The sequence below is a fragment of the Euprymna scolopes genome, chromosome 46 (genome assembly GCF_053919585.1).
Source record: "Euprymna scolopes isolate OS-2025 chromosome 46, ASM5391958v1, whole genome shotgun sequence".
Lineage (NCBI taxonomy): Eukaryota > Metazoa > Mollusca > Cephalopoda > Sepiida > Sepiolidae > Euprymna > Euprymna scolopes.
The window spans coordinates 1,224,203-1,247,028 of NC_136527.1; the positions used below are offsets into that span (position 1 = coordinate 1,224,203).

General features: G+C 37.0%; 1 long non-coding RNA gene across 1 annotated transcript; it reads left to right on the forward strand.

Moving 5' to 3' along the window:
* The first annotated feature begins 232 nt into the window (after positions 1 to 232).
* On the forward strand, positions 233 to 22,568 carry LOC145270983 (uncharacterized). The gene is made up of 2 exons (XR_013865643.1): positions 233 to 587; positions 22,287 to 22,568. It is a non-coding gene; the product is annotated as an uncharacterized LOC145270983 (long non-coding RNA).
* Positions 22,569 to 22,826: the final 258 nt, after the last annotated feature.

Here is a 22,826-nt window from a genome sequence, read left to right on the forward strand (position 1 = left end):
TGGTGTCTAACTCTGTCCCGTGGGGAGGCATAGTAAATAGGTACATCGGGTTATATAGGGGGGGGGGGGTAAATCTGTTTTGTGCGTTGGAGGTACTTAAAGAAAATGAAAGAAGTAGAGGAAGGAAAAAAGAAAGAAAGGAAGACGGAAAAAAGAAAGAAAGAATTCTTGGCCTTCATTTGTGGATTTGGTCCTCTTATCTTGCTCTGCACGTGACAGTCATTTTCTTTGCGGTAGTCCTATTTGCTTTCGGTAGTCTCTCTCTCTCTCTCTCTCTCTCTCTCTCTCTCTCTCTCTAAATCGAAGTACAAAAAAAAAAAAAAAAGAAAAATAGTGTCAAGACAATTAAATTACGATCAAAAGGTCATCCATTAAGATTTGGATATTTATTTGTGAAAATTGAAAACAACGAAAACAAACAAACAAAAAATCCTGATCACATTCCAGTGCCTTTTGACTGTTTATTTATTTTATTTATTTATTTATTTATTTATTTGTTTTTACGAAGACTTACGTCAAAACTTAAGACTAAAAACAGTCAAACGTCCGTTCAGATTGCAATACTGATTAAAAATTATGGCGACAAAGTAAGTGTTCATTTATTTAACCCCCCCCCTTTTGTTTTCATTTTCTTTTTTGGTAAATTTTCAGATTAGGTCCACCTCCATAATTTTCTTTTAAATGACGACTACTGTATGTTTTGGACTATGCTGAATACGAAAATTTATAAAAGGTGTCATTGAAAAGAAAATTATGGCGATGGACCTAATCTAAAAAAAAATAACTTTTTTTTTTTTTTTTTTTTTTTTTTAACGGAAACCGAGTTAAGCAACGTTTGTATCCTTATGGCTTTTTGGTTTTTATCCAGAATTCAACCTAAGAATTAAAAAAACGGTATTTTTTACGACCTGCCCCAGCGTAGTAAACACCCCTAACCACCCATGTTAAGAACCGCTTTCGGAATAACCACCCCAACCTTCTCATGTTAAAAACGGCTTTCAAGGCTGTGGGGGGGGGGTATTCCGAAAGCCGTTCTTAACATAAGGAGGTGTTTATAATACGTTGGGGCACGTCGTAAAATATTACGAAAACAAATACAGAAATTTGGGTACTTGTTAAGATATAGTCGACAAATCGATTTTTTTGTTGTTGTTGTTTAATATATCATTTAAAGCAAAAACAATATTACGTATTTATTTGTCATGTCAGAAATAGTAATATATCCAAAAATTATGAAAAATCATGGAGTAGAACACCTGCTATTGTATTTTTAGTAAAAAAAAAAAAAAAAAAAAAAAAAAAAACCTATCACTATAAAAAAACAAATATTGCAGAAAGTATTCTTTTCAGAGTTATGTCCCCCTGCCTTTAGCCTCCTACTGCCTTACCCAATTTTCCGTAAGAATTACTTTTGGCGCTTCAGGAGAAGCGTGGACCCTGCGTAAACGAGTTTCAATTTAATGACTGCTCCCTGAGGTTTTCTTTCACTTTCTTGGGTTTGTATTACTGTACACATAGATTCGAAAAAGTTGTCAAAAAACAAATATATAACAAATAAATGTTATCAAAGGCAAGGTAAGTTACTTTTCTACCTAACTGGATATGTTTTCAGTGTTTTTATTTAATGTAACATGTTTATTCAGCTCGAAAAACAGAGTTTACCGAAAATTTAAAATGGCGCCCGACTCTCTCCTGAACACAGTAAGTTTGGGAAAAGGAGTTAAAAAATAAAAAAAATATACAAAATACTGATAGAAACTAGCTCAATATATGTTACCGTGACATAGGCTGACATATATGCGGTGGCGGTGGGTGGGGTTTTAACAATATGTTGTATAATTTTTTTATTTTTTACTCATTTTCCCAAACTTACCGTGTTCAAGAGAGTCGGGCGCCATTTTTAATTTTCCAATACATCGGTAAACACTATATGTTTTTCAAGCTGAATAAACATGTTACATTTAATAAAAACATTAAAAAAAATTGTCCCGTTAAGTCGCTTTTGACCGAGTTATCTCCCCGTGGCATGTTAAAAAAATCCAAACATGGCTCCTTTGAGCGCGCTGTTATAAAAACGTGTTTTTCCGCTGTAAAAAAAAAAAAAAAAAAAAAAAAAAAAAACTATTCGATTAAATTAAGTAAACAAAATTTTTTCAGAGAACTTATACATACAACGGATACAATATAACCCTTTTTGTTTTTTTTGTTTTTTCGATATTTTCATTTTTAATATGTTGATTAAACTGCACAAGTACCAATTTTTCAATTTCTTAATCGTATATCTTTCCAATTAACTCTGTTTATTTAAGTTAATATCTTATATATTTTCTCAAACTGTTTAGGTATTTTAAAAATAAATTTATTTACAGAAACATGAAAAAAATAAAACCATGAATGTGTCACATTTTTTTACTGTTCTAGCAGTTTTTAAAAACGTGAATGTGCAACAGAAAATAGTTATCAGTTTTGAACTGTGATTTTTTTTTTCACATATGTAAAAAAAAAAAAAAAAAAAAAAAAAAGTAAATTTTTACATTAGGTCCACCTTCACAAATTTTTTTTAAATGACGACTTTTCAAGGTTTTCGACTATGCTGAATACGAAAATCTCATTTAAATTTTTTCAGACACAAGTAGTTTTCGAGGCATGAAGACCTGTATTACACACAGTAATTCACTGGCCGCCATGTTGGTACGCGCGTGCGATAAACAAATCTACTCATCTGAGCTCCAATCTATGATCCTCACCAAACTTTCACATAAAACACGCGTCTAGCTGAAACCACTATCAATAGTTTCCCCCCACTCTTTATCTCTGCCTAAACCTGAATGTAGATTCCATGAAAAAAGCTTCTTTCTTAGGATTGCAGTCACGCCTGCGGAACTCTGTTCCGTTTGCCTGCTTTCCAACTGAATACCATATGGTTGTCTTCAAGTCCAACATAAACAAGTTCTTGATGAATTGTCCCTTTAAATAATCCAATTTACCAAATTTCCACGACTAACAATTAATACGATATTGTACTATTGACTACTGTACACTCTTTAATCTTTATCCTTGAGTGGACTCCGGGTCTTGATAAGAGAGGACTCCTATGTAAAAAAAAAAAAAAAAACAAAAAAAAACGTTAATTCCTATCATTGAACGCGAAATTGAATCAAGTTCAAAAATACATTCTGATGAATGATCAGCTTATAGAAAACTTTATCAAGTTGAGTACGATCACAAAATCGTCAATCATCAAGAAGACTACGTAGATCCAAATACAGGTGCGCACAGCCAATAAATTGAGAGGACAAAATTAGCAAGATTGAGATTTTGAAGAAAAAGCGAGGAATTCCACAGCATCTGCTCAAGTCACCCTTAGATGAAGTACAACCGTGGACGTCTTTTAGCTGGGGATGAAGTATCTACTCTAGTCGCACTTGGATGAACAATGCTGGTGTGTTTTGAAAGGAGATCAAAACCACTTTGTAGCAATCTTAAACGACATTAAACAAGTTTTTATTTTTTTACTAAATTAGTGATTCAATTTTACAATAAATAAATAAATGGATAAGTTTTTGTTAATTAATTTTTTACTAAATTAGTGATTCAATTTTACAATAAATAAATGGATAAATAATAAGTTCTTGTTAATCAATATTTTATTTTACTAAATTAGTGATTCAATTTTACAATAAAAAAATGGATAAATAAGTTTTTTTTTTTTATTACATTTTCACCCCAAACAAGGCATATTGCCACTTTGGTGTAGGGGGCTACTATCAGGGGAAACATCTACTGGGGTACTATGTAGGGATTAGGGCAGCGAGATGTTGGTTCACGTTGCACTTGAACTTATGCATGTCAGTACAGTTGGGGAAGCAGTGACCTGGAATGGAATTCCAAAGTCTAGCAGTTCTGGGGAAGAAACTACTGGAGTAAAAAGATCTTTTACATCTAGGGATCTCTACAGTGTAGGGGTGGGATTTTGCAGCTTGTCGCGTCTGTCGAGGGTGTTCACGTCGTGGGGGCACAAGTGCTTGCAGTTCTTCAGAGCATTCACCATTATAATACTTGTAGAACAGGCAGAGGGATGCAACGTTTCGACGATGGGACAGAGGCTGAAGTTTAGATGCCAGTTTAGGGCCTATCAGATTTGCGACTCTCTTTTGAACCCTGTCAAGGAGCGAGAGACTAGTAGCCGATGCACCGGCCCAAATATGACAGCAATACTCCATACATGGGCGAATAGTGGCCTTATATAGGTACAGGATACTTTCGGGTGTTAGAAGTTTTCTAGCACGGTAGAGAGAGCCCACCTTCCTTGCAGCGGCCCTGGCAATGCCCTCGATGTAATTGTTCCAACTCATGTTTCCTGTGAACGTTAGGCCAATGAGCTTGAGAGACGTACTCTCAGATAAAGAGTCGTTGGCCATTGCTTAAGGTGGTAGAGAAGGTTTCTTGTAATTATTGAATGAAACCAGTTTTGTCTTGGTGGCATTGAACGTTACCATCCATTTTTGTCCCCATTCCACTACTGATTGGAGGTCATCCTCTAGTGTTTCTGCCATTACTTTAGATATATGTTCATTTGTTTTCCTGTCGTGCCTGCTATAGAGTGTGGTGTCATCAGCATATCTACCCATCTCAGAGGCAATTTTGTCGGGGAGGTCATTTATGAATATCAGGAACAGCAGAGGTCCAAGGATAGATCCCTGGGGCACTCCCGCATTTATATCATATTGTTTAGATGTACGACCGTCGAGGACAACCTGGATTTTTCTCTTATCTAAGAAGGATTTAATTATGTTAAGTATTCTACCAGTGATACCGTATGATCTGATTTTACTGAGGAGACCCTCATGCCATACCCTGTCAAAAGCCTTAGATATATCTAGAGCTACCACTCTGCCCTCTCCCGCTTTGTCCAGTGAATGGTATATGCGTTCAGAGATTACAGTGAGGATGTCTGCCGTGGAACGGGCTTGTCTAAATCCATATTGATGGTCGGTCAGAAGTTTAGCATCTGTAAGGTGCTGGACTAGAGCATGGTTAATTAAGGTCTCAAATATTTTGGCAAAAAGTGGGAGGAGGCTAATAACTATTTCCTCAAAGAAAACCAGCCCCACAAAAACCAAACCACGATCTCGCTCAACATCTAAAAGCAGAGATAAATCAAGCATAAAAACTAACAAACCAATTGAACACAAAGAACCAGAAGCCATGGAAACAGAAACCGAATCTACCAATGATAAAAAGCTCACAAGTGCTCAAACGCACATGAAACAGTCCAATGATTCAAATACAAGAACTACAGACCAAAATAAATTTAAAACCTCCTTGGAAACAATGGAAATAGAAGACAAAACTTCTAAACCCCCATAAAAAAGAAAACACCCCTATTCCCAAGACAAAAGGGAAATCAAATACATAAAATCTAAACTATGGCCAACAAAATAATCCAATGGAATTGCAGAGGTATAAAAGCCAACCGGAATGAATTACTTCTACTGATATCCGATCTATGTCCCACAATAATATGCCTACAAGAAACCTTTTTAAAACCATCTGAAAATATCAATCTTCAAAGTTTTACTGAATACAACTATACAACAAATAACCCAAATAGAGCTTCAGGAGGAACATCCATTCTCATTAACAAAAACACGGCACAAAGCCAAATAAATCTACAAACTAACTTACAGGCAATTGCTGTCACAGCCACCCTACATAGAACGGTCTCAATTTGCTCCATTTATCTGCCTCCAAACGACCCCATAGATGAAACCGAAATAGAAAAACTCATCAACCAACTCCCTCGCCCCTTCTTATTATTAGGCGATTTTAATAGTCATAATGTTAGTTGGGGATGCTCAAACACAGATAGAAAAGGAATCACTATAGAAAATATTATCAACAACAACAATCTATGCATACATAACAACAAAAAACCAACCTTTATTCACTCCACTACAAATTCGTCCTCAGCAATTGACCTCTCTATAAGTGATCCTAGTATCTTTATAGATTACAATTGGACAGTGCATATAGATACTTGTGGAAGTGACCACTTCCCAATAACTTTAGAACATTTTGGTCCTGAAATAATCTCAAAAATTCCTCATTGGAACCTTAAAAAAGCTAACTGGAATGAATTCAAATTACTATGCAAACACAAACTCCTACCTGAAAAATGTGAGAAAGACCCAATCACTCACTTTACAGATACCATTATCTCAATAGCAGAAGAATGTATTCCTAAAACAAAATCATCAACCAAGTATAATCGTCCCTGGTTTAATAATGACTGTAAAAAGGCTATCAGGCTACGATGTGCTGCATTAAGAAAATTCAACAATCAACCAACTACTCAGAATTTAAACAACTTTAAAATATGCAGGGCTAAAGCACGCCGAACAATAAACGAAGCCAAAAGGGAATCATGGAAGAATTTTGTGTCTAAAATCAATAACACCACCAAAGACAAAACTGTATGGAATATGATTCAGAAAATATCAGGAAAAAACACCAGTTCCCCTGTCAACCACCTCTGTGTAAACAATAGTAAAATAACTAAAAAAGAGGACATGGCAAACCTGCTTGCAGATACTATTGTAAATAATTCATCTTCTAAAAATTACGATAAAAAATTCCAGATCTTTAAACAGGAATCAGAAAAAACCAAACTGAACTTTAAAAGTAATAATGAGGAAGAATACAACAAACCTTTTACCATCCATGAACTAAAGGATTCATTAAAAAAAAAAGCCAACAACACGGCTGAGGGACCTGATAAGATAACATGAATTTCTAAAACAACTACCAGATGAACCATTAAAGTATTTACTTTCTATTTATAATGACATCTGGCTCAATGGCAATCTTCCAGCCATATGGAAACAAGCCACAGTCATTCCTATACCAAAACCAGGAAAGGATGCATCTGACCCCTCCAATTATCGCCCCATAGCTCTAACAAGCTGTGTGTGTAAGATCATGGAGAGAATGGTCAACACCAGGTTAATTTGGTTTCTGGAAACAAATAAAATAATAACTAATTTTCAGTGTGGCTTCCGAAAACATCGTAGCACAACAGACCATTTAATTCGTTTAGAAACTTTCATCAGAAATTCATTTATACAAAAAAAGCATATGACTGCTATTTTCTTTGATCTTGAAAAGGCGTACGATACCACATGGAGGTATGGCATCATGAAAGATCTCAAAGAAGCTGGAGTGAAAGGAAGACTACCCATCTTCATCAACAACTTCATAAATAATAGACTATTCAATGTCCGTGTAGGAACATGCCTATCGGACATCAAAGAACAGGAAACGGGAGTTCCACAGGGAAGTATTTTGTCGGTAACATTATTCAGCCTAAAAATTAACAGTATTGTTGAATGCATAAACCAAGGCGTGGATTGCTCTCTATATGTTGATGATTTTTTAATTGCATATAGCTCAAGACATATCCATATAATTGAGCGTCAACTTCAACAATGCATTGACAAAATAAAAAAATGGACAACTAAGAATGGCTTCAAATTTTCCATTAACAAAACAAAATGTATGCACTTTTGTCAACTAAGAAAACTGCACCCAGATCCTCTTTTAAAACTAAATGATATTCCGATTCCTGTTATAAATGAACATAAATTCTTAGGGTTAATACTAGACAAAAAACTTACATTCATCCCTCATATAAAACATCTTAAAAATAAATGTAATAAAACCCTACAGCTAATGCGGGTCATTGCCCACACAGATTGGGGAGCGGACAGACAAACCCTATTAAAGTTATATAGGTCACTAGTGCGATTGAAACTAGACTATGGTAGCTTCATTTACGGTGCCACCAGAAAGTCGTATATAAAGATATTGGACACCGTTCAACATCAGGGCCTCAGACTTGCGCTGGGAGCCTTCCGAACTTCCCCCATCGATAGTCTCTATGCAGAAGCCAATGAACCCCCATTATCAATTCGACGCGACAAACTAGCCTTGCAATACCTGACCAAAATTCTCTCTTGCCCAGAAAATCCTGCTTACAACTGCATTGCAAACTCACTAGATTACTCGCTTTATGATAGAGAAAAATCACAGCCAACAAATGCAACCTCTAACTGTACCTTCAATCCAAATTACCAAAATCTATATTACCAAAAAGTAAAAGCTATAAAACCTTTTGGGCTCCGTACAAAACCACTAGTAGAAGATGCAGGTATCACAATCACCAATATCCATAATGTCAACCAACTAAGCCTTCCAACCTGGCTACTAAAATACCCTGAAATCATCCTTGAATTAAATAATCTCCCAAAAAAAATCAAACCCATCCACTAACCTATCAAGAAAAACTCCTTATCATTCAGGAAAAACACCCAAACCATCAGCACATATACACAGATGGGTCCAAAGACAGCAACAAAACCGGATGCGGAGTCGTATCCACTAACATTACCTTACAGAAGCGACTACCAGACCATGCCTCAATTTTTAGTGCCGAAGCCACAGCCTTAGATATGGCACTAGATCTCATCACTGACCTTACCCACAACAAATTTATAATTTTTTCAGACTCCCTATCGGTACTCGAATCCTTAAAGAATAAAAATTTAAATAACCCACTACTCATCAAACTGCTACAAAAAATACACACTCTCTCACAAAACAAAAGTATCAAATTCTGCTGGATCCCCAGTCATTCTGGAATTCAGGGCAATGAAAAAGCTGACATAGCTGCCAAAAATGCTTTAAAACTCCTTAAAAGCAATATAAAAATTCCACATTCTGACTACAAACAACAAATAAATAATCTGATTATGAAGAAATGGCAAGAAAGATGGAATAACTGTCCAAATAATAAACTTTTCAAGATCAAGCCCACAATAGAAGAACGATTACCAGATGCCAGAAGATCACGTAGAGAGGAAGTGATTTTGTCCCGTATTCGCATAGGACATACGCACATAACCCACTCCTTCCTGCTAAAAAAAGAAGACCCTCCAGAATGTTTTGCATGCCAAGAACCTTTTACAGTAAAACACTTTCTTTTGGATTGTGGCGATCTCGCGCATATCCGGCAAAATTATTACCATGTCAACAATATGAAAGAACTATTTAAAAAAATAAACTCCAACAAAATAACATTTCTGAAAAAAGTAAATCTGTATAAAAGAATATAACTTTAATTCAATCCAACTTTACACCCCACCCCCAAAAAAGGAAGGAAGCACATCACCTAATGATACAAAAAGTCTGATTTGACTCACTGATTAAATTACAATATCTATTCCAAAAAAAAAAAAAAAACTGAATTCGGCATTAAATAACCAAAAAAAAAAAAAGAAGGTTGATATGCCGTAAAACCAAACCAAACCAAACCAATCCATAGAATGGAAATATGTCACAAAGTTTAGCAAGGTTTTTTTAATATAGATCCACAAAATATTGTGATAAGTGTTTCAGTGTGAACAAGTATGGTATAATAAATTATGGGTTTATCTATTTTATTTTTACTTTCATCATATTTTGCTTTGGTTTTGATACCCCCAAATTCAACCCAAATTTACAACCCTTCCTTTTCATAACCTATCATACTTTCATAAATCAGAGTCCATTTTCTGTAGGCTGTGTTTGAACCCAGTCAACGACGGGTACTTTTGCTAGTATAATCTATTGTTTATTTCTGACTTCCCATCAGAGCTGCATTATGCTGAAAAAAGTCATTTGTGTGAGACTGTGTACCTCCACCTGACAACATAAGGATGAGCCAAAGTTTTATCTGGACCTTAATTCTCCATGTCGTACAAAAGTTAGTTTTCGCCTTTTTTCGTCCTCATTCCACTACAGATTGGAGGACTTCCTCTGGTGTTTTTGCCATTTACTTAAACATGTGTTGTCGACTAAAGATTTATTTTGATTTTAAAATAAACCGATTTGTATTAGTTTACTATTAGCGTACAAAATGATATTTGAATTTTTCCATAAACAACTGAAAATAGCCGACGATTGGTATGCAAAAAAAAAAAAGATGCTATAGGAACAAAGTACTTTAAGCCCCCCCCCTCCCCGCTCCCATGTTACGAACACGTTTATCTCTGCATTGTTTCCACAAAGCTAATTCATATGTCTGGCAGTGTTCTTTTTTTTTTTTTTACACAGTGGTCACCACTTATCAAGGCCCGGAAGCCACTCAGGGATAAGGGTTATTGCAAGTACATTACGTTAGTGTGGAGATTTGATGAAGTGTTTACTTAAGGGGGCGGTTCATTAGGAATTTGTTAACGTTGGAATTGAACACATCCAAGTTGTAGTCAGGTGGGAAGCAGGCAGACGGAACAGAGTTCCACAGGCGTGCAGTTCTAAGAAAGAAGCTTTGTTCATGGAATCCACATTTTGATTTAGGCGCAGATAAAGAGTAGGGGAAATTTTTCACAGTGGATTCAGCTAGACGGGTGTTTTTCGTGAAAGATTGGCAAGGGGGGACCAGAGATTGTTGTTCAAACGAGCACCTTCCATGGAAATAACGATAAAACAAAGATAGGCTCGCAACGTCTCTTCTGTGGGAGAGAGGTTGCAGGGTAGAGAAAAGGGCATCCCCCACTAAGCCATGAAGTCTATTTTGTACTCTGTCAAGGCAGGATAGGCTGTTTTTAGCAGCTCCTGCCCAGATATGGCAGCAGTATTCCATCCTTGGACGTACTTGGCTTTTATATAGATAGAGAATTGCATCAGTAGTGAGATATCTTCTGGAGCGGTAGAAGAATCCCACCATCTTTCCAGTGACCTTGGCAACAGACTTTATGTACGTGTTCCATTTCAGATCAGGAGTAAAGGTCAAACCCAGAAGCTTGTCGTTCTTAGATATGTTGGATAATTAACATTGTTAAAAGTTAATAAACCACAGGGTGATCCAAAAATAAACGGGCCCAACTCTAATTAGGCCTCGTTTCTTGTGTTTTGTCCAAGTGAAATGAAACTTTGGTCATAACTAGTTTATTATATTCAAAACATCACATCAAAACACTAGGGTCTTTGGCCCTTTTTCTCTGTTCTACAGCATATGTTCTAGATGGCCTCCATTTAGCTTTTTTTTTTTTTGGGGTCACCCTGTATTATCGATCTATCTGTCTATTTATCTATCTATTCAAGGTTAAAATAGTTTATATTGGGAGTTATTTATTGTTTATAGAATAAAGTGTAGCAATGGGTTTTAGCTGAAGATGTTTATATAAATTAGCTAGGTTAAATATAAGCAAAATAAACTTTCTTATTAATGAGTTCAATTTACGATAAAAGAAGACGTACCATTTAAAATCGCTGCAAATCATTTCTGTGTTTGCATATTTTAAAAGTAAACATTAATCAGAAGTGACTTTTCCAGGGCATTCATTGTCAAGCTCAAATATCATCTGATGTGATATTGTAAACAAACACAGACAGAATTTGATGAATGACATCATGATTATTTATTATTTAAAAAAAATTTTTTTTACAAATTAGTCCACAGGGCAAAATTCTATAATAATACATATGCAATCTGAATAAATTAAAATATGTTTAAGTGTAATGTATGAGCAGACAACACCGAGCTGCCAACTAGTATATATATATATATATATATATATATATTTTTTTTATCATTCGTTAGAAAACCATCTAGTCAGTAAGTTATTTAATCACCTGCAATCACTGCATCAACTCGCTCTCGAATTTACTATAGTACCAATAATTTATTTTTCAAGGGATCATATATATATATATACACACACACACACACACACACACACACACACACACACACACACACAGTAGCGTCCAAAAGTTAAGGAACGGGCAATCATTTTTTTTTTTTTAATGGTTTCTAACTTTATCTATGAAAAAGGAAAAAAACATTTTTGATGGATTTTCCAATGTTTAATAATGGTAGTTAAATAAAAAATATTTAAAAAAATTTTTGATTTTGAAGACATATTAGTTTTTTGCCTGTAAATAAATTTAATTAAATTACAGGCATCCAAAAGTTAAGAAACGAGGGGAAATTATTAATGAAAAAAAAAAAAGAATCCTATCAGTATTTAGTGAAAATCCCCTTGTTTTTAATCACACTATGGAATCTTTTGCTGCAAGACAGAACCAATCGTTCACATGTTATAGGTGAAATATTATTACAGGATTTTTTTATACATTACATAATATTACTTTTCCAAAATTCATCCAATCAAAACCATAACAAAAAATTTATGACAATGAAACAAAATGCTGAACAGTACAAACTGAATTTTAAATTGAAAAACCTAGATTACAATAAACTTCTTACATTAATCAAATTAAAAAATTTTTATTAAGATTCCACAACACAGCTGTAGAACCAGATGTAATGCATTATGAATTTGTGTAGCAAAAATTACTACTAAGAACTTATAGCAAAATTATAGAAAATGTCAAACATATTAGTTAGGCTGAAGAATTTGGTCTAAAGAATGGGATAGACATGTGAGGAACAGTGCATGTTTTAGACACGTGAGACATGTCAGGCCACGTTTTTTGGCCATGGCTGAGAGATGAGTTCTCAATATAGTTAGAGTTTGAGTAGACAGAGTTGGAGAGAATCAATCAGGCCACGGGATCGATATGCACGTTTTGTGTTGTGTGATTCTACCAAAACAAAGGTAAAGTGAAATTGTATTTGTATAATGAACTTTGTGTATAAACACATCCTTAAGTAATATGTCTCCATCATGTGACCCCTATCAAGAAGTAATGGCTGTCTGCTCATATGTAAAAGAACTGATAACTCATCCGTCTCCTAAAATGTGTGTAAAGAAAAAATCCACGTTTTGATTTAGGCACAAATAAAGAGTGGGGGGAATTTTTCACAGTGGATTCAGCTAGACGGGTGTTTTTTGTAAAAGATTGGCGAGGAGGGACCAGAGATTGGAGTTCAGATGAGCACCTGCCATGGAAATAACGATAAAACAAGTATAGGCTCGCAACGCCTGTTCTGTGGGAGAGAGGTTGCAGGGTAGAGAAAAGGGCATCACCCACTAAGCCACAAAGTCTATTTTGTACTCTGTCAAGGCAGGATAGGCTGTTTTTAGCAGCTCCTGCCCAGATATGGCAGCAGTATTCCATCCTTGGATATACTTGGCTTTTATACAGATAGAGAATTGCATCAGTAGTGAGATATCTTCTGGAGCGGTAGAAGGATCCCACCATCTTTCCAGCGACCTTGGCAACAGACTTGATGTACGTGTTCCATTTCAGATCAGGAGTAAAGGTCAAACCCAGAAGCTTGTCAAAACACGGGGCTTCTAGATGAAAGCCATCCATTTCAATTGATGCCAAATGGGGATCAGAGCGTTGATTATGTAAAGATAGGAGTTTGGTTTTAGAAGCAAAACAGGCATTAAAATAGATACACATAAGATATATAAAGATGAGCATGCATTAATAAAATATATAAAATATATATCTATCTCCCTCAATTGTATTACATGTCTCTTTAAAAATGTACCCTGCCTCTCTCCAATCTGAACACTCAAAAACAATATATAATACTAGCGGGGGTACCCGGCGTTGCCCGAGTGTTTGTTTCCGGGACAGGGGGGGGGAGTTTTAAAAAATGTTATGGTAGGTAAGTAGGAAGGATCAAACCCGGACTCATGAGTAAAAGTAGGAAAATAAAGTGTGAAAAAAAAACAAAAAAAACATCTGCAACGTTAACAGTTCGGCCACCAAGAAAAGTCCATTCCAGTTGTTTAGGAAAAAAAAACAAAAAAAAAAAAAAACGACTACGGTAGGTCGGCGCAAACGTGAAAATATAATGTGAATTGTCCAGCACGCTAACCACTACGCCACAGAGCACTGCAGCTTAGTTTAGTGATTTTAAATAACTTCTCATGAAAGAACTACGAAGCCAAACCGGTGTTCTCTTCTCAACTGTTCCTTGTGAACGATCCCCAAACGGTGTTAAGTGGTGGCAGGGGGAGGAGGAATTTATTAGAGAGAAAATATTTTACCACTTCCATTGATCTTAACCGATTTTGGCCGTGACTTCTCAGCAGAAAAAGTATAGAAATCTAAGATTATCGAGGAATTTGAGAAATAATAAGCCTATAACACACCTCAGATATTGTTCTGCCGTTTGTGCATATTATATTTGCATGAAATATCTTGATTTTTAATCCTATTAAGGTCAAAATCCGACGGGAAAAAATGAGTTCATTTTATTTATATAGAGATAATAGACGTCATCTCTAAAAAATACCCCCCCCCCGCCTATGCAACAGACATACCAATATTGCAATAAGTTTTACTCTTGCATCTTTTACTACTAAGTACTAAATAGGAAGCTTTAGTTTTGGAATGAATAAACCAGAATACTGAACAGTTATGAGACAGTAGTTATGTAAACCTTGTGAGTAAATTAGATACACATAAGATACACAGGCGTGCAGTTCTAAGAAAGAAGCTTTGTTCATGGAATCCACGTTTTGATTTAGGCATAGATATAGAGTGGGGGAAATTTTTCACAGTGGATTCAGCTAGACGGGTATTTTTCGTGAAAGATTGGCGAGGGGGGGGGACCAGAGATTGGAGTTCAGACGAGCACCTGCCATGGAAATAACGATAAAACAAAGATAGGCTCGCAACGTCTCTTTTGTGGGAGAGAGGTTGCAGGGTAGAGAAAAGGGCATCCCCCACTAAGCCACAAAGTCTATTTTGTACTCTGTCAAGGCAGGATAGGATGTTTTTAGCAGCTCCTGCCCAGATATGGCAGCAGTATTCCATTCTTGGACGTACTTGGCTTTTATACAGATAGAGAATTGCATCAGTAGTGAGATATCTTCTGGAGCGGTAGAAGGATCCCACTATCTTTCCAGCGACCTTGGCAACAGACTTGATGTACGTGTTCCATTTCAGATCAGGAGTAAAGGTCAAACTCAGAAGCTTGTCAAAACACGGGGCTTCTAGATGAGAGCCATCCATTTCAATTGATGCCAAATGGGGATCAGAGCGTTGATTATGTAAAGATAGGAGTTTGGTTTTAGAAGCAAAACAGGCATTAAAATAGATACACATAAGATATATAAAGATGAGCATGCATTAATAAAATATATAAAATATATATCTATCTCCCTCAATTGTATTACATGTCTCTTTAAAAATGTACCCCACCTCTTTCCAATCTGAACACTCAAAAACAATATATAATATAATAGACATCATCTCTAAAAAATACCCCTCCCGCCTATGCAACAGACATACCAATATTGCAATAAGTTTTACTCTTGCATCTTTTACTACTAAGTACACATAAGATACACAAAGATAAGCATGCATTGATAAAACATATGAAAATATACATATGATGTATAAAAGAAAACAGACATTATTAAAAAAATAAATATAAATGATATTCACAAAAGATATCAGAATTTACTTTTAGAGAGTTTATTCTAAGTGTTGGTAACTTATTCAGAGATATAATAGAGAGTAATAAATATAATCATCCAAATCTTTGTAGACATACCAATATTGTAATAAGTTTTACTCTCACAACTTTTGCTACTAAGGTTTAAAAAAAAAATAGGCGGCTTTACTTTTGGAATGACTCACGTATATCATTTGTGAGAATTTTAAATTGGTTGACTTACCGAGGGTAGGTCGGTGGGGAAGAAAGGAGTGCTGGTAGCTGTGACCAACACGGCCAGTGGTCTGTTAAGCAAAGAAACTGACATTCCAATCGCACGTGTGAATCTCGTTGACTGAGAGTTTGAGTAGATAAAAGTACACTTTGACCATCCTTACTCACTTGTTACTTTTATAAGGAGTTATGTAAACCTTGTGAGTAAAGTTTAGTTTTGGAATGAATAAACCAGAATACTGAAATGTTATGAGACCGCAGTTATGTAAACCTTGTGAGTAAAGTTTAGTTTTGGAATGAATAAACCAGAATACTGAAATGTTATGAGACCGCAGTTATGTAAACCTTGTGAGTAAAGTTTAGTTTTGGAATGAATAAACCAGAATACTGAAATGTTATGAGACCGCAGTTATGTAAACCTTGTGAGTAAAGAAAATATATTATTATAAGATTCACAGACTGTAAATGTATAGAAATTACTACTAAGAACTTATAGCAAATTATGAACGAAAGGTGAATGTCTAGACTTATGGATAGCAATCCCAAAACTATAATAGCAATCCCAAAACTATAATAGCAATCCCAAAACTATAATAGCAATCCCAAAACTATGTACCCATCTCAGAGATAATTTCATCAGGTAAGTCATTTATGAATATCAGAAATAATAAAGGTCCAAGGATCGATCCCTGTGGCACACCCGCATTTATATAAAATGTTTTGGACATACGCCATCGAGGACAACCTGGATCCTTCTCTCATTTAAGGAGGATCTAATTATGCTAAGCATTTGTCCTGTGTACCATAGGATTTTATTTTTATGAGAAGACCATCGTGCCATACCCTGTCAAAAGCCTTAGATATATCTAGGGCTGCTGCCCTCCTTTCTCCTGCCTTATCCAATGCTTGGTATGAGTTAGAATATCTGCAGTAGAACGGGCTCGCCTAAATCCATGTTGATGATTGGACAGAAGTTTAGCAGCTGTAACGTGGTGGATTAATTATTTTTTCGCGACTTTTATATATATATATATATATATATATATATATATACACACACATATATATATATATATATATATATATATATATATATATATATATATAATTATTTTTTACTATAATTATTAAATACCTACAGACACTAGTGTTTCATCCTTTCGGGAATCTTCAGTGCAGGGTGTCACGATTAATACCATTTGAACCCCGCATCACGAGACATCTCTGGCTCGATTTAGCGAAGACCTAATCCATTCGGCTACCATTAACCGCGTGAAATAACGTCGAATTTAAACATTTTAATTTTAAATGTTCATTTACGTCAGTCAGAAAGTGATCTAATCGTTATACGATGATCTATGCATAAGATCTAAATTGACCGACTTTAATTCAACTGAAAGTGCTCAACGATAAGAAATGAATTTCTTAAAGGGGCTGTCATAATTATTATTTTTTTTTTTACTGTGGACTGGCGCATTAGCGCAAATCCGCATCTTGAGTTCCTCACAAATAATTGTGTACAGTTCCCACACTGACATCAAACTGTGCACTTATTGTCTTTATAGACACACGACGGTCCTTATTTTTTTTTTTATTACATTTTCACCCCAAACAAGGCAAATTGCCACTTTGGTGTAGGGGGCTACTATCAGGGGCAACAACTACTGGGGTACTATGTAGGCAGCAAGGTGTCGATTCACGTTACACTTGAACTTCTGCACGTCAGTACTGTTGGGGAAGCAGGGACCTGGAATGGAATTCCAGAGTCTAGCGGTTCTGGGGAAGAAACTACTGGAGTAAAAAGATCTTTTACATCTAGGGATCTCTACAGTGTGGGGGTGGAATTTAGCAGCCTGTCGGGTTTGTCGAGGGTGCTCATGTCGTGGGGGCACAAGTGATTGCAGTTCGTCAGAGCATTCACCACTAAAATACTTGTAGAAAAGGCAGAGGGATGCAACATTTCGTCGATGGGACAGAGGCTGAAGCTTAGATACCAGTTCAGGACCTATCAGGTTTGCGACTCTCTTTTGAACCTTGTCAAGGAGCGAGAGACTAGTAGCAGATGCACCAGCCCAGATGTGGCAGCAATACCCCATACATGGGCGAATGGTGGCCTTATAGAGGTACAGGATACTTTCGGGTGTTAGTAGTTTTCTAGCACGGTAGAGAGAGCCCACCTTTCTTGCAGCGGCCCTGGCAATGCCTTCAATGTAATTGTTCCAACTCCTGTTTCCTGTGAACGTTAGGCCAAGGAGTTTGAAAGATGGACTCTCAGATAAAGAGTCGTTGGCCATTGCTATGGGTGGTAGAGAGGGTTTCTTGTAATCATTGAATGAAACTAGTTTAGTCTTGGCTGCATTGAGCGCGACCAACCACTTTTTTGTCCCCATTCCACTACAGATTGGAGGTCTTCCTCTAGTGTTTCTGCCATTTCTTTAGAAATGCGTTCATTCGTCTTCCTGTCGTGCCTGCCATAGAGTGTAGTGTCATCAGCATATATACCCATCTCAGAGGCAATGTTGTCGTGGAGGTCATTTATGAATATCAGGAACAATAGAGGTCCAAGGATAGAACCCTGGGGCACCCCCGCATTTATATCATATTGTTTAGATGTACGACCGTCGAGGACAACCTGGATTTTTCTCTTATCTAAGAAGGATTTAATTATGTTAAGTATTCTACCAGTGATACCGTATGATCTGATTTTACTGAGGAGACCCTCATGCCATACCCTGTCAAAAGCCTTAGATATATCCAGAGCTACCGCTCTGCCCAGTGAATAGTATATACGTTCAGAGATCAGAGTTAGGATGTCTGCTGTGGAACGGGCTTGTCTAAATCCATATTGTTTGTCAGTCAGTAGTTTAGCATCTGTAAGATGATGGACCAGAGCATGGTTAATTATGGTCTCAAATATTTTGGACAAAAAGTGGGAGGAGGCTAATGGGGCGATAATTTGATGGGTCTGTCCTTTTGCCAGAATTCTTGAATACTGGTACCACAGAAGCAGTTGATATACCGTAAAATGAAAACAACCAAACAACCAAATTGAATCTTTTATGCCACTCAAAAACTGATGCCTGATTCATGCAAGATAGTCCAAAAGCAGTCTGAAGCATTCCATACGTTTCTGTGGCAATTTTTCAAGTTTAAAACAGAATTTTAATGCATATCGTTCTTCTAAAGTGTTTTCACATCCAGATTGCATTTTTAAAATTCACCAGCTGTGAAAATCAGGCTTTAGTAGGGTTTATTCCAATTCCTGGTGTAGCTGTTCATTTGAACTTGAAATCATAAAAATTGGTCAGTCATCTCATAAGAATGAGATGTATCGCAATAACATAGTGAATTTTTCAGAGTCTACGGCAATTTTAAATGCATGTACAAAAAAAGCCTGGAAACTTATTGGCGGCACCTTGTATCAAACCCTTTGGATTGGATTGCATGAAGAAGATGTTTCTCACCCCAGCATCCAGGACACTCCCACGTTAAATCCCAAAACCGAATGATCTATGATATAAAAGTGAAAATATGTGTGTGTGTTTGGAGCGTAGGGGGCGCTCGGACCAGTTACTGTTTCTTCGAACCTTTTATATGCTACCTAGATTATAATATCTACGATTTACGAAACGAGGATGCATGTATCTTTAATTTCGGCGACTTTTACATGATTTTTTTTCACAGTATTTCTTGGTCTACGCGTGTTTATTTTCAAGATAAAACTGAACCCGTAGCAAATCAAGCCCCCTGGCACTTTGCCAGGGACGTCCAGAAAAGCAATGAGGTTTGATCAGTGCGGGGGAAACCCCTTATATCAAACAATTGGTATTCTTTTGGACACTCCCCTATTTATGGGAAGCTGGTTTTCCTCAACATCTTGGGGGAAACGCAGACACTGGCTTGCAGACAAAGTTAAGTTTCTCTTATGGCGTGATCGTGTGACCTCATTAAGTTCATGCACTTGTCGTTTAAGTTTTTAATCGTTAAATTAAAACACTTTTCATTCCTCTCCCGTCGTGGCCAAGCAGTAAGATGCCTTTTTTTTTTTTTAATTTCCATCTTCGCGTCAAGGCTTCGGGTTCGAGCTTTTACCTACCTAGCATCTGTTTTTTTAAATGTATGTATGTCTCACAAAAACTTTTGACAGAGGTGATGGATTTTCATGAGATTAGTATCATTTTGAAGCTCGACCCTTCGGACGGCAAATATCGAAAAATTGGCTGAAAATATTAATTCCTTCACCCTTAGCTGGGCACATTTCTCTAGGGAATAGGTCGCTTTTTTTCGCCAATATTTTTGAAAGTCATCCCCTCTTTTTGATTGTCTAGCCTTAATTTAAACCTATGTCACTTCCGGTTTGGCGATGGGCGCAACAGCTAGCGTGTCATGTTATTTTTTTCACATTCTTTTCCTCGTTTGTGGTACGTCGGGTTAGAGCCTGCCTGCCTACTACCACCTTTTTTTTTTTCGGTCGCGATTTTCCTTTTTTTTTTTTTTTTTTTTTTTCTCTCAACCAACACCCTTACACACACCTCCATTTTCTTTTCCGTCTTTGTGTCACGGGTTCGAGCCTGCCCGCCTACTACCACTTTTTTTTTTTTTTTTTTTTTCTCTCAACCAACACCCTTACACACACCTCCACTTTTTTTTCCGTCTTTGTGTCACGGGTTCGAGCCTGCCCGCCTACTACCACTTTTTTTTCTTTTTTTTTTTCTCTCTCAACCAACACCCTTACTCACACCTCCACTTTCTTTTCCGTCTTTGTGTCACGGGTTCGAGCCTGCCCGCCTACTACCACTTTTTTTTTTTTTTTTTTTTTTCTCTCAACCAACACCCTTACACACACCTCCACTTTTTTTTCCGTCTTTGTGTCACGGGTTCGAGCCTGCCCGCCTACTACCACTTTTTTTTTTTTTTTTTTTTCTCTCAACCAACACCCTTACACACACCTCCACTTTTTTTTCCGTCTTTGTGTCACGGGTTCGAGCCTGCCCGCCTACTACCACTTTTTTTTTTTTTTTTTTTTCTCTCAACCAACACCCTTACACACACCTCCATTTTCTTTTCCGTCTTTGTGTCACGGGTTCGAGCCTGCCCGCCTACTACCACTTTTTTTTTTTTTTTTTTTTTTTTTCTCTCAACCAACACCCTTACACACACCTCCACTTTCTTTTCCGTCTTTGTGTCACGGGTTCGAGCCTGCCCGCCTACTACCACTTTTTTTTTTTTTTTTTTTTTTTTCTCTCAACCAACACCCTTACACACACCTCCACTTTCTTTTCCGTCTTTGTGTCACGGGTTCGAGCCTGCCCGCCTACTACCACTTTTTTTTCTTTTTTTTTTTCTCTCTCAACCAACACCCTTACACACACCTCCACTTTCTTTTCCGTCTTTGTGTCACGGGTTCGAGCCTGCCCGCCTACTACCACTTTTTTTTTTTTTTTTTTTTGCACAACCAACACCCTTACACACACCTCCACTTTTTTTTCCGTCTTTGTGTCACGGGTTCGAGCCTGCCCGCCTACTACCACTTTTTTTTTTTTTTTTTTTTTTCTCTCAACCAACACCCTTACACACACCTCCACTTTCTTTTCCGTCTTTGTGTCACGGGTTCGAGCCTGCCCGCCTACTACCACTTTTTTTTCTTTTTTTTTTTCTCTCTCAACCAACACCCTTACACACACCTCCATTTTTTTTTCCGTCTTTGTGTCACGGGTTCGAGCCTGCCCGCCTACTACCACTTTTTTTTTTTTTTTTTTTTTCTCTCAACCAACACCCTTACACACACCTCCACTTTTTTTTCCGTCTTTGTGTCACGGGTTCGAGCCTGCCCGCCTACTACCACTTTTTTTTTTTTTTTTTTCTCTCAACCAACACCCTTACACACACCTCCACTTTCTTTTCCGTCTTTGTGTCACGGGTTCGAGCCTGCCCGCCTACTACCACTTTTTTTTCTTTTTTTTTTTCTCTCTCAACCAACACCCTTACACACACCTCCACTTTCTTTTCCGTCTTTGTGTCACGGGTTCGAGCCTGCCCGCCTACTACCACTTTTTTTTTTTTTTTTTTCTCTCAACCAACACCCTTACACACACCTCCACTTTCTTTTCCGTCTTTGTGTCACGGGTTCGAGCCTGCCCGCCTACTACCACTTTTTTTTTTTTTTTTTTCTCTCAACCAACACCCTTACTCACACCTCCACTTTCTTTTCCGTCTTTGTGTCACGGGTTCGAGCCTGCCCGCCTACTACCACTTTTTTTTTTTTCTCTCAACCAACACCCTTACAAACACCTCCACTTTCTTTTCCGTCTTTGTGTCACGGGTTCGAGCCTGCCCGCCTACTACCACTTTTTTTTTTTTTTTTTTCTCTCAACCAACACCCTTACACACACCTCCACTTTCTTTTCCGTCTTTGTGTCACGGGTTCGAGCCTGCCCGCCTACTACCACTTTTTTTTTTTTTCTCTCAACCAACACCCTTACAAACACCTCCACTTTCTTTTCCGTCTTTGTGTCACGGGTTCGAGCCTGCCCGCCTACTACCACTTTTTTGCACAACACACACATACAAACACCCGTGCATCTAGGCTAGTATTAATGAATGTTGAAAAATTTTTTTGACGAATGCATCTTTTTTATCGTTTCAGATATCCTTGGTGATGGCACCATTCACCCGAAAGATCTAATCCGTGGTCCTGCTTGGTTAGTTGGTTACCGTGGAAACGAGATGAACCGGTTGACACGCCGCCTGCGCTTTGAGGGCCCGAAACTCCGTTACCTTTACCCGACTAAGTACCACATGATCAGGAAAAGGATCAGATGGCTTTACCGTTTCTATAATATCCGAAGACACAAAACGAGTTACTGAATTTTTTTTTTTATTAACTTTTATAAGCGATTGTGTAATAAATGTTTGTTCAATTGAAATTGTTCAGCAGTTTTGTTTCCTTATGATGCCATTGGAGTATCATTGCCGTACCATTTTTAATCGTATATAGTAATACCATTCTTGTATATTGTAGTATCATTGTCGTATATTGTAATACCATTGTTGTATATTGTCATACCATTGTTGTACCATTGTCGTATATTGTCATACCATTGTTGTATCATTGTCGTATATTGTCATACCATTGTTGTATCATTGTCGTATATTGTCATACCATTGTTGTATCATTGTCGTATAT